Source organism: Montipora capricornis, chromosome 3 (assembly GCF_036669925.1).
Source record: "Montipora capricornis isolate CH-2021 chromosome 3, ASM3666992v2, whole genome shotgun sequence".
NCBI classification, from domain to species: Eukaryota; Metazoa; Cnidaria; class Anthozoa; order Scleractinia; family Acroporidae; genus Montipora; species Montipora capricornis.
This window is the reverse complement of record NC_090885.1, coordinates 71499117-71509730: the sequence shown is the minus strand read 5'-3', so window position 1 is coordinate 71509730 and position 10614 is coordinate 71499117. Positions and strand designations below refer to the sequence as shown.

At 38.3% G+C, this 10614-nt stretch overlaps 1 protein-coding gene across 2 annotated transcripts in view; it reads left to right on the top strand.

The window, feature by feature from the left end:
* The first annotated feature begins 631 nt into the window (after positions 1-631).
* Positions 632-10614, top strand: part of LOC138043916 (ankyrin repeat domain-containing protein 55-like) — a 54479-nt gene continuing 44496 nt past the window's right edge. Inside the window, exons 1-2 of one of the 2 annotated variants that reach the window (XM_068890439.1) lie at positions 632-802; positions 6853-7079. The gene's annotated coding sequence lies outside the window, so the exon portion shown is untranslated. The remainder of the gene's footprint in view (positions 803-6852; positions 7080-10614) is intronic. The other variant, XM_068890440.1, reaches the window with a different exon arrangement.

Here is a 10614-nt window from a genome sequence, read left to right as displayed (position 1 = left end):
AGTACACACCAGGGAGCTTGCTCATGAAACAGAATCGTGCAACAGATTTGCCCCTGGAGCTTGCTCCCTTATATCAAACCAGTATGTTTTTTTTGTTGCGCAACATATTTTTTCGCTAGAAATCGTTGGTGCAGACGAGGGAGCAACGTGTTGCAGGAGCGTGCTGCGGGAGCAAGCTCCCTCGTGTGTACCGACCTTTATGTCACGCTGGTAGGTCTGGACTCAGCCGACCAGCTGGCTCACCGTGCGGGAGGTCGCGGGATCAAAATCCCGGCCGGACCAACACTCAGGGTCTTTAAATAACTGAGGAGAAAATGCTGTCTTTGTAATGACATCAACTGGTTAGACTCTCTTGTCTTCTCGGATAAGGACGATAAACCGTAGGTTCATGAGCTAACATACCATTCGGATGTATTTAGCACCCCGCCTGGTATGTTGGCTGCGTCATGCTGATGAGGCCCAAAAGGGCCGAAATAGCTGTCCATGGCTGCTAATTGACCAGGTGAAATGGTTTGTGCGAATGCTTTTTTTGGCCACACCGGGTACCACACCGGGGACTTACCAGGGACACACCGGGTACACCGCGATGTACACCGCGGCAAAATAAGTGCGCATGCTCTGCTTCGAACACAAATCGATTCGTTATCGATTCCAGCTTTTGAGCTCTTTGCTTCTGAGTTGATTCGGCGGTGGAGAAAAAGTTCTTGGACCTTTTGATGATCAAGATCTCCCGCTCAACATGGACTCGACAGAAAAACTAAACAGTAGTGCCGAGTTGTGTCCAATAAGAAAGTCAAAAGAGGTAAGGTTATTTTTTAGGCATCAAATATTTATTTGTTTATGTGGTTTCCATGAGAGAATTAAGCTTAAGTTGTCTTCGCCAAACCATGTTTGCTCGTGTTTCGGTCACGCCGTTGAAGACCTAAATTTTGTAAATTTTAAAGTGACAGCATTTTTCGTTTATTTTTTTTCGCGTAATTTAAGGGCTTTGACACAACAGAAGTTTTAACCTCTGACATCAATCAATCAATCAATCAAAGACTTTATAGCAAAATTGCTAATATCTCCAAAGAAAATAAATCTATAAAGTAATTAAAGTAATCAATAGGTGAAATAAATAGATAAATACATAAAAATAAATATTAAATGTTATGTACAGGTGATTTAAGAATTTAATATTGGTCACAAAAAGAACAGCATTCATTTTCCAGATGGACAGTTTGTAGTGCATTTTTGAAGGCAGCAAGAGAAGTGGGCACACGGACATTATCCGGCAATAAGACCATAATTTATTGTATTTACATGTGGAATAACTAGTCTGCGTTTGCCTCGTAAACTGATGCTGGTTTGGCGCTCTGTAAAAAGATCAGAGATATAACTAGGTGCAGTATGTGATACGAGAGCCATAGATTCTCTGTGACCTAGTTGTCCACAGCAGGAGCAATGGGTAGTCTGGTAGATGGTGGTGCTCTTTCTCTTTTCCAGCTCTATGTTGCTTTGCACGACACACTAGGTTGTGTATGATTAAATTTAATTGATATGTAGATTTCTGTTGATTTCATTGGCCCAGTCATTTTACCTGATGAAATCTTGTGGAAAGTGTTGATATCTGGCTGGCTGTCATTTCGACTGTCATTACTTTCAAGATGTGAGCTACTGTTTTTATCTGCATTTTTAGGCAAAACCTCTTATTAAGGGAGTCAGTCAAGTTGTTTAGTTTTGTTAGAAAGGGATCTTTACAAATAGGGCACAGATTTCCATGTTTTTTCAAGTATCTCAAGTGACATCTGTGCAAGAAAATGAGCAAGTTTCAATAATATTATTGTTTTACTTTGATCAGTTTCCTGTTGTTTCTTAAGCAAGTCATTTATTCTGACTCCAGTGCTGAAGTCTAAAACTGTTCCTGCTGTATATGTTGATCTGGTCAAACCATGCATGTCAAGCAACATTTTCAGAGATTGTGATGAGGAGTTTTAAAAGTGTTGAATATTTGATTGGTTTTGTGATGAAAACAAGGCAGGGTTGTTAAATTCATCTTACATATTTTTCCTGCATGAGATCCTGCATGATGACATCACAGATGTGAGCATGTCAATGATTAATACAAGATGGTTTTCAAAGCTCTTCAAAATTGTCTAGAAAGAGACAATAATTACTTAATTTGCCACACCCTTGTAATTCAATGTTTGATGGAAAAAGCACCAAGCAAATATATTTTTTTTAAATTCAAGTAAACTGTCTTACTTCCATTAATACAGCTGTATGTTATTCTAGTCTTTCTCTTGCTGATCATGGGTTTAGATATTAACTTCTGAGAATGCTTCTACTTGTAAAATTATAGTGTTAATAATGAATACACAGTACTTACAACAATAAAATTAGAGATTTATGTGAGTTAATGTATATTGTGTTTTGTGGTAACACATACCATAGTAGTTGTTGTTGTTGTTGAAAATGAACCAGTTAGAGTCATTGTGGGTCCAGATAGAGCCATTGTGGGTCTATCATTGGGTAGTGAGACTGGATCAGTCGTGCAGAATAAAATATTAGAGTATGAAGCACAATGCCTCTAATCTTGCTGGATGTATGAATACATTCCTCTCTCACTATCTTCACACCTAGTGCAAAATTTAGGCTGGATTTTTTCTGGCACGATGCATGCAAAAGTGAAATGAGTATTTTCCAAACACATACAGGTAAATGTTTTGTATGTTTCATGATCATGATTCTCATGTCTCCCCACCCTCATCCCAGCAAGGCTCTTCAAGGTGATCGACAAAGCTGGAAAAAAAATTCCACTTACCAGCCAGGAAAAAAAGTGGGGTAACAGTTGCAGGAAAAATGCTAAAAAACATTTCCAACGATGGACCACTACCATACGCCAAGTAAAAGGGAAACATTGAGTAGCATTGGAGTCAAACTTATACTTAGTTTCAAAACTTTTTTGCAATCCTCTCTTAAAATTAAGACTTATTTTCTTTATTTTATTGCCTCGCTCATGTAAAAATAACTAGTGTTGTAAAATATGAGAATGGAGGGCAGGGAAGTGAATTATGATCCTAGTTGCCAAATGAGAAGGGATGCGCCCATGAAAAGAACTTATTTCTCGCTTTCAAATGATTCCAATGAAACAAGCAGACAATTTCCTCGTTCAACAGAAGCAACACAAGCCATCTTGCAGTAGGAATTATCACTCAGATTGTGCCCTTGCAAAGAGGTTTACCCCGCGTTTTCCTTCTCAGAGCACAGTTTTTCCCCCCCGAAGTTTACCAACACAGAGACCACTGCGATTAATAACATTACAGACTTCATCCTTTTACTCGAGCGCTCGAATTCAAGGTAAAAAATCTCCTGGTTTGACACATAGTTTTTTGGTTTGAAAAGACACACGGCAGATTAGTCTTTCAGGGAGTTCTCTTCAAAATTAAAACCTTATCCTCGTAGTCTTGTCCTTATCATTGCAAAATGAAAACAAAGACAGGGAATTTAAGTTGCCGCCATTTTCCCCGTCGTTGTTTCTATGGCAAATTCGATCGGTACCAGTCCCTCGCGCGTGGAACAATTCGCGCGTGGGTCAAGCCCGCACACTCATTTTGCCACGGTGTCCACACCGGGGACACTGCGGATTTCAGTTTTTAGTGGACAAAAATCTGGTACCAGGATAATTTTAAGTATTTTACAGTCCTTTTTACATTTCCTGAAAGCTAAATATATAAATATTTGCCTGAAATAACACCAAAAACAATTTCCCATGGGAATGAGAACATTAAATTTCAACTTTTAGAGAAATTGAGGTAAAAGGTAAAATTTGATCATCAGTTTCATTTCACCAGTACTTTCAAGTGTTTCTTACGAAGTTCAACAGTTGTTTTTGACGTTTGTTGTTGCTAGTAATGATTTTTTTTAGAAGATATTTAAAACAGTGGTACAGAAGTTTGCAATACGATGTTTGTAATCTTGGTGCTAGGTTTTTGTCAACTTGTTAGTCGAACTTCTGTTGCATTCCGTCTTAAGTTCTTTTTATGCCAGCATCCCACTCCTTCGGCAACTTGGATAAGTCACTTCCCTGGCCTCCATTCTCATATTTTACAACACTTAAGTTACTTTTACAAGAGCGATAAAATAAAGAAAATAAGTCTTAATTTTAAGAGAGGATCGCAAAGACGTTTTGAAACTAAGTATAAATTTGACTCCAATGCTACTTGATGTTTCCCTTTTACTTGGAGTTTGGTCCATCGTTGAAAATATTTTTTCATCATTTTTCCTGCAGCTGGCTGGTAATTGTAATTTTTTTTCTCCAGCTTTGTTGATCACCTTGTAGAGCCTTGCTGGGATGAGGGTGGGGAGACATGAGAATCATGATAATGAAACATAGAAAACATTCACCTGCATGTGTTTGGAAAATACACATTTCACTTTTGCATGCATTGCACCAGCAAAAATCCAGCCTAAATTTTGCACTGTGCACTGTGTGTAAAGATACTGAGAGAGGAATGTAATCATTCATCCAGCAAGACTAGAGGCATTCTGCTTCATACTCTAACATTTTATTATGCACGACTTATCCAGTTTCACTACCCAATGATAGACCCACAATGGCTCTATCTGGACCCACCATGACTCTATCTGATTCATTTTCAACAAACAACAACAACAACAACCACAACAACTACTATGGTATGTGTTACCACAAAACACAATATACATTAACTCAAATATATCTCAAATTTTATCATCAAATTTTGTCATCATGCAGGATCTCATGCAGGAAAAAATGAGAGATGAATAACAACCCTGGCTTTTTTTCATCACAAAACCATTAATATGCAATGCTGAACTCCTCATCAAAATCTCTGAAAACAACCTGGAATGTTGCTTGCCATGCATGGTTTGACCATATCAGCACATACAGCAGGGAGGTTTAGACTTTAGCACTGGAAGCAGAATAAATGACATGTTTAAGAAACAACAGGAAACTGACCAAAGTAAAACAATAATATTATTAACACTTGCTCATTTTCATGCACAGATGTCACCTAAGATACTTGGAAAAACATGGAAATCTGTGCATTATTGTAAAGATCCCTTTCTAAAAAAAAAACAATACAACTTAACTGACTCTCTTAATAAGAGGTTTTGTCTAACAATGCAGATCAAAACAGTTGCTCACATCTTGAAACTATTGACAGTCAAAATGATAGCTAGCCAGATATCATCACTTTCCACAAGATTTCTTCAGGTCAGATGACTGGGACAATGAAATCAAAAGAAATCTAGAGATCACTTAAATTTAATGAATAATCATACCACAACCTAGTGTGTCCTGCAAAGCAACACAAGAGCTGGAAAAGAGAGAGCATCACCATCTACCAGACATTGCTCTTGCTGTAGACAACCAGGTCACAGAAAATCCATGGCTCTCGTATCACGTCGAAGGTTAAAACTTCTGTTGTGTCAAAACCCTCAGCGTTTTTAGAGGAATTGCCCTTAAGCGAAAAACAGTAAATGAAAAATGTTGTCAATGTTGTTGTTTAAAATTTACAACTTTTAGGTCTTCAACGGTGTGACCGAAACATGAGCAAACATGTGTTCAAAAATTTGGTTTTATCAACGGAGTTGATAATGTAAATTGGCCACCGTACAGAGATTCTAAAAGCTGACGTTTTGAGCATTAGCCCTTCGTCAGAGCGAATCGAGGAATTATGGGTTACGTGTAGTTTTTATAGTAGAGTGGGAGCTACGCTATCGGTGGTAACATGGCAACGTGAAAAATAGGAATATATTAGTTAAATGAAAAGCGTTCGTTAATACCGTGAGGATTAAGGGTGCCGATTTGGAAGATTAATTTTTGCTCTAGATTCTTGCGGCTTTCCGTCGTACCTAGATGTAGGGAAAGGCCGCAGATAGCCATGTGTTTTTGGGAATGGTTAGGGAGATTAAAATGACGAGCGACTGGCTTAGATGCATCTTTGTCATTCTTCTCAACATCGCGAAGGTGTTCACGGAATCGGTCACCTAGTCATCTACCTGTCTCGCCAATGTATAATTTATTGCATAACGTACAGGTTATGCAATAAATGACATTTGCGGAGGTACATGTGAAACGATCGGTGATCTTAACACATCGCTTAGGTCCCGATATCTTGCTGGTGTTAAAGGGAACCTCCACTAAAACAACAAAATAACTTTAAACCACAGAACATAATGTTTACAATTGGAATTGCTCAATCTTTTTCCAATGAAAGCGTTTGTATTCGAGAAAAATAAATTCCAAAAACGCTTATTTTGGCTTTCAAATTTCCCGGGCGCCGCCAACTTGAATAATTGTGACGTAACTTGGTTGCCCTATTGTTCCAGAAAAATCGCTCTTTGTATCAGAACAATAGGGCAACCAAGTTACGTCACAATTATTCAAGATGGCGGCGCCCGGGAAATTTGAAAGCCAAAATAAGCGTTTTTGGAATTTATTTTTCTCGAATACAAACGCTTTCATTGGAAAAAGATTGAACAATTCCAATTGTAAACATTATGTTCTGTGGTTTAAAGTTATTTTGTTGTTTTAGTGGAGGTTCCCTTTAACAATGAAAAGACAAGTTTTGCATCGTGAGCGCGCGCATTTGAAAGTGCCGGGTTGCTCGTTAGTTTTGAACGCGCTTCTAACTAAAAAGTTGCCTACGTATCTGTCGCGTTGAATGAAATAAGTGGAGGTTGCGCCAAGATTCTACCAGTGTCGGGATCATTTTGGAGTAATTTAAAATTATTAAGAATGATACTTTTGACCGCGTAATTATGAGGATGGAAAGTGAGGGTAAATGGAATTCTGTCATTCTTATCTTTTTGTGACGTTTGTAGTGATGACTGTCAATCAAATTGTTGGGCGCGATGATGGCCCGCTTTGACCACAGAGACAGGATAGCCACGTTTTTCGAAGAACTGGCACATCTCCTCTGATTTGCTGGAAAAATCGGAGTCATCACTACATAGACGTCGAAGTCTAAGAAATTGAGAATAAGGAATGGAGTTCTTGACATGTGATGGATGTGATGATGAATACAACAAATAACTGTGAGAATCTGTAGGTTTGTAGTGCACACTGGTACATAGCACGTTGCCGATTCAAGGAGTTCGCTTTCCTCATCAGTACAGTAAGGGGCCCAGTTCTCGGCCGGGCCCCGTTCTCGGCCACTTTTTGTTCAACGTTTATTTTTAGCGCCACAAATGAATCTAAATAAAAAGCAATTGCTCCCAAAGGGACCTTTATTCCTTGTCTTTCGTCCTGCCGAGTTTTGAGTTTACAGCTACTATATACTGTGAGCAAATCGAGGTGACACGAAGGTAGGTGAATTTGATTTCCACGAAAACGTGTTTGTTTACGGCTACTCGAATTACATGGTTTAATTCAAGTTTGAATTTTATCCGTATATAGGACGCCCAAATAAGCCAATTCTTGGCATAATGAAGGTAGAGTGATAAAGCTTTCTGTTAAATATAAACTTTTCCTGGCCTATTTTATTCTTTTACCTAAATTCACCCCTCAATATTTCCTTAGTACTTCTGCGTATTTGCCTATTCTCGGCCACCCTGCTGGCCGTCGACAACACTAAAAAGTGCTCATAGTTTTGTATGGAGTTTTCTTGTCAAATCATTTGTAAAAGTAAAGCTGTAATGGGGTGGCATGTTCCGACAGTAGCTATAAATTAAAACTATGAGTTCTGACTTACCGGACCCCGTTTTGAAATACCCAACTCTTTTTTAGCCTCGCTTATTTGCGAGAAAAACTAGGTGTGCGAAAAACTTCCATTTCTAACATGAAACAAAGCTCGTTAAGGATACTTTGTGGTCGAAATATCAAACACAAGCCTTATTAGTGACTTAACAACAAAATTGGTTATAAAGCGTTGTTTATTCTGAGGAATCGAGCGCACTCTTTTCAGTGGTCGAGAACTGGGCTCGCTGGCCGATAACTGGGCCCACGAACGAAGCCTCCATTTTCGTTATTACTCGGGAGAAAACAGCGTTGAGCAGTCGATAGCTTTACATGTGTAAACTGAATGCTGAAGCTAGTTGTCTTTGAAATTTCAAGTCCTTACGGCTATTCCAAGGTAAGAAATGCAAGTTTACGTTATTTGTGGCCGAGAACTGGGCCTCATACTGTACAGCCGTCCCAAAGCACATCAGCATACTCCATAACAGGTCTGATAACCGACTTATAAAATTTTCTGAGTGTATCCCTGCCTACTTTATACCTAATTCCTTTCAACATATTTAATCTTTTACTAGCTTTTTGATAAATACTAAATACGTGAGCTCTCCCTGTCAGGTTAGAAGACAGCGTTATGCCTAAGTGGGTATGGCTAGAAACTTCAGTAATGTTATTTCCGTTGTAAAATAGGTCGGGATGCAGCGGTCTTACCCGTTTAGATGAAAACGTCATACATTCAGTTTTACTAGGATTAATTGTAACAAGCCATTTCGTAGCCCACCTTTGTATGGATTCAAGGTCTTTATTTAACATCAACGCAGTGTTACCAGGTGAATCAACGACTTCAAAAAGCGAAGTATCATCAGCGTAAAGTAAGCATTTTGACTGAATTTCATCTGTTATGTCATTAATATATATAAGAAATAACAGAGGCCCCAAAACTGAACCTTGAGGAACCCCTGCTTCAACTTGGCGCCAATCAGATGACTGCCCATCTAAAACCACTCTTTGTTGACGATTAGACAAATAACTTTCAAACCAGCTAAGCAAAGCTCCCCTGATTCCTACTGATTTAAGCTTATAAAGAAGACCTTTGTGCCACACCTTGTCAAACGCCTTGCTGATATCCAAAAAAAACCATACGCACTTCCTTCCCATCCTCAACAGCTTGGTAAATTTGATGCACCAGATAAATTAATTGATTTACCGTCGAGTCACCTGGGCGGAAACCAGACTGTAAGCGATTGAGATAACCAATCTCAAGTAAGAAATTGTAAAGTCTAATAAAGACAATTTTCTCTAATATCTTAGACAAAGAACACAAAAGGGACACAGGACGATAATTCAATTTACACTGGCGATCATCCTTTTTTTAAACAGCGGAATGACATTTGCAAACTTCCATTGACACGGAAAAACACCAGAAGACAAAGAGATATTAATTAATTTTGAAAACGAAGAAGCGATACCGCCAGAACAAAGTTTAAGAATGCGATTCCCAATACCGTCAGGTCCACACGCTTTGCAAACATCAACAATCTTAAGTAGATTGTAAACCTCTCGTTCCGTTGTAAAAACATTAGACAAAAACGCATTATTCTGAAAAAAAGAAGAGTCCCTTGGGAGGGATGCAAATGTATTATCAACCTTACTCTGATCGCAAAAATATTCATTTAATATTTCTGCCTTTTCTCCCGCATTAGTAACTTGCCTAACACCTTCAATCAAAGTAGAAACGGTAGATTGCACTTTTTCGCCGTAAAGTCCCTTAACAATGCTCCACCACGCCTTAACACCAGTTGTTACATCTTGCAATTTGGCATTTACTTTATGAAAATACTTGGCCTTATTCTTACGTATTAATGTCGTAGTCAAGTTCCTCTGTTGCCGATATTTCTCCCAAGAGGGTCACGTTTTATATTTACAATACAATTTCAATAAGCGATCTCGTTTTCTCATAGCCAGTCTAACAGAACTATCCATCCACGGCTTGTCACGAGGTCTGATCATAACTATCCTGCTTGGAATTTTCGTCTTCACTATATCATGAAAATGCTTAAACCAGCAGCTATAAATAGCATTAATATCATATAAATTACTAAATACTTCTGCATCCCAGTCAAAATGTGCTAATTCATTACACAATTCTGCCTCATTAACATCGTTAAACTGCCATATGCGTCGGTTATAACACTTAGGTTTTGAGTCATATATGTTCAGGCTTGCAAAGATTAGAGAATGATCACAATTTGCTGGTGGACTAAGTGTTCCGCAATTAACGAAATAACCAGAACAATTTGTTATGATTAAATCCAAAAGAGACTCGCTATATTGCGTAATACGTGTAGGTTCGTTAATAACTTGATAAAGGTTGTTACATTCCATCCACCGATATAATAATGTTCCAAAGTCATTCCTAACCAAGGGATTTAAGGGATCATAAGAAGCATTAAAATCACCTATCAACGTAAGAAAAGAATTAGGCTGCTGAGAAACTTTATCTAAAGAAAGTTGCAAATTTTCCAAAAAATTCAAATTTATCACGGAATCCTGACAAGGTGGTTTGTAACAAACACCACAAAGGAACACAATGCGGTTGAGCTTTAATTCTATCCATAACAATTCAAGCTCATTAACTTCCAAATCGTGCCTTCTCTTGAAACCGACAGAAGATGAGACATAAAAAGCAACACCACCACCACGCCTCCCGTGCGGTCTATCCAATCGAACTAAAGGATAATAGCCAGGAATACAAAAAGCATCATTAGAAATTGAACTATTTAGCCAAGTTTCTGACAAGCCAAAAATATGAAATTGCTGTTGCATAATAATTGTAGCTACCTCTTCGAACTTTTCAAGGACATTTAAACTACGAACATTTAAATGGCCAATATTAAGAGAACAAGTACGAG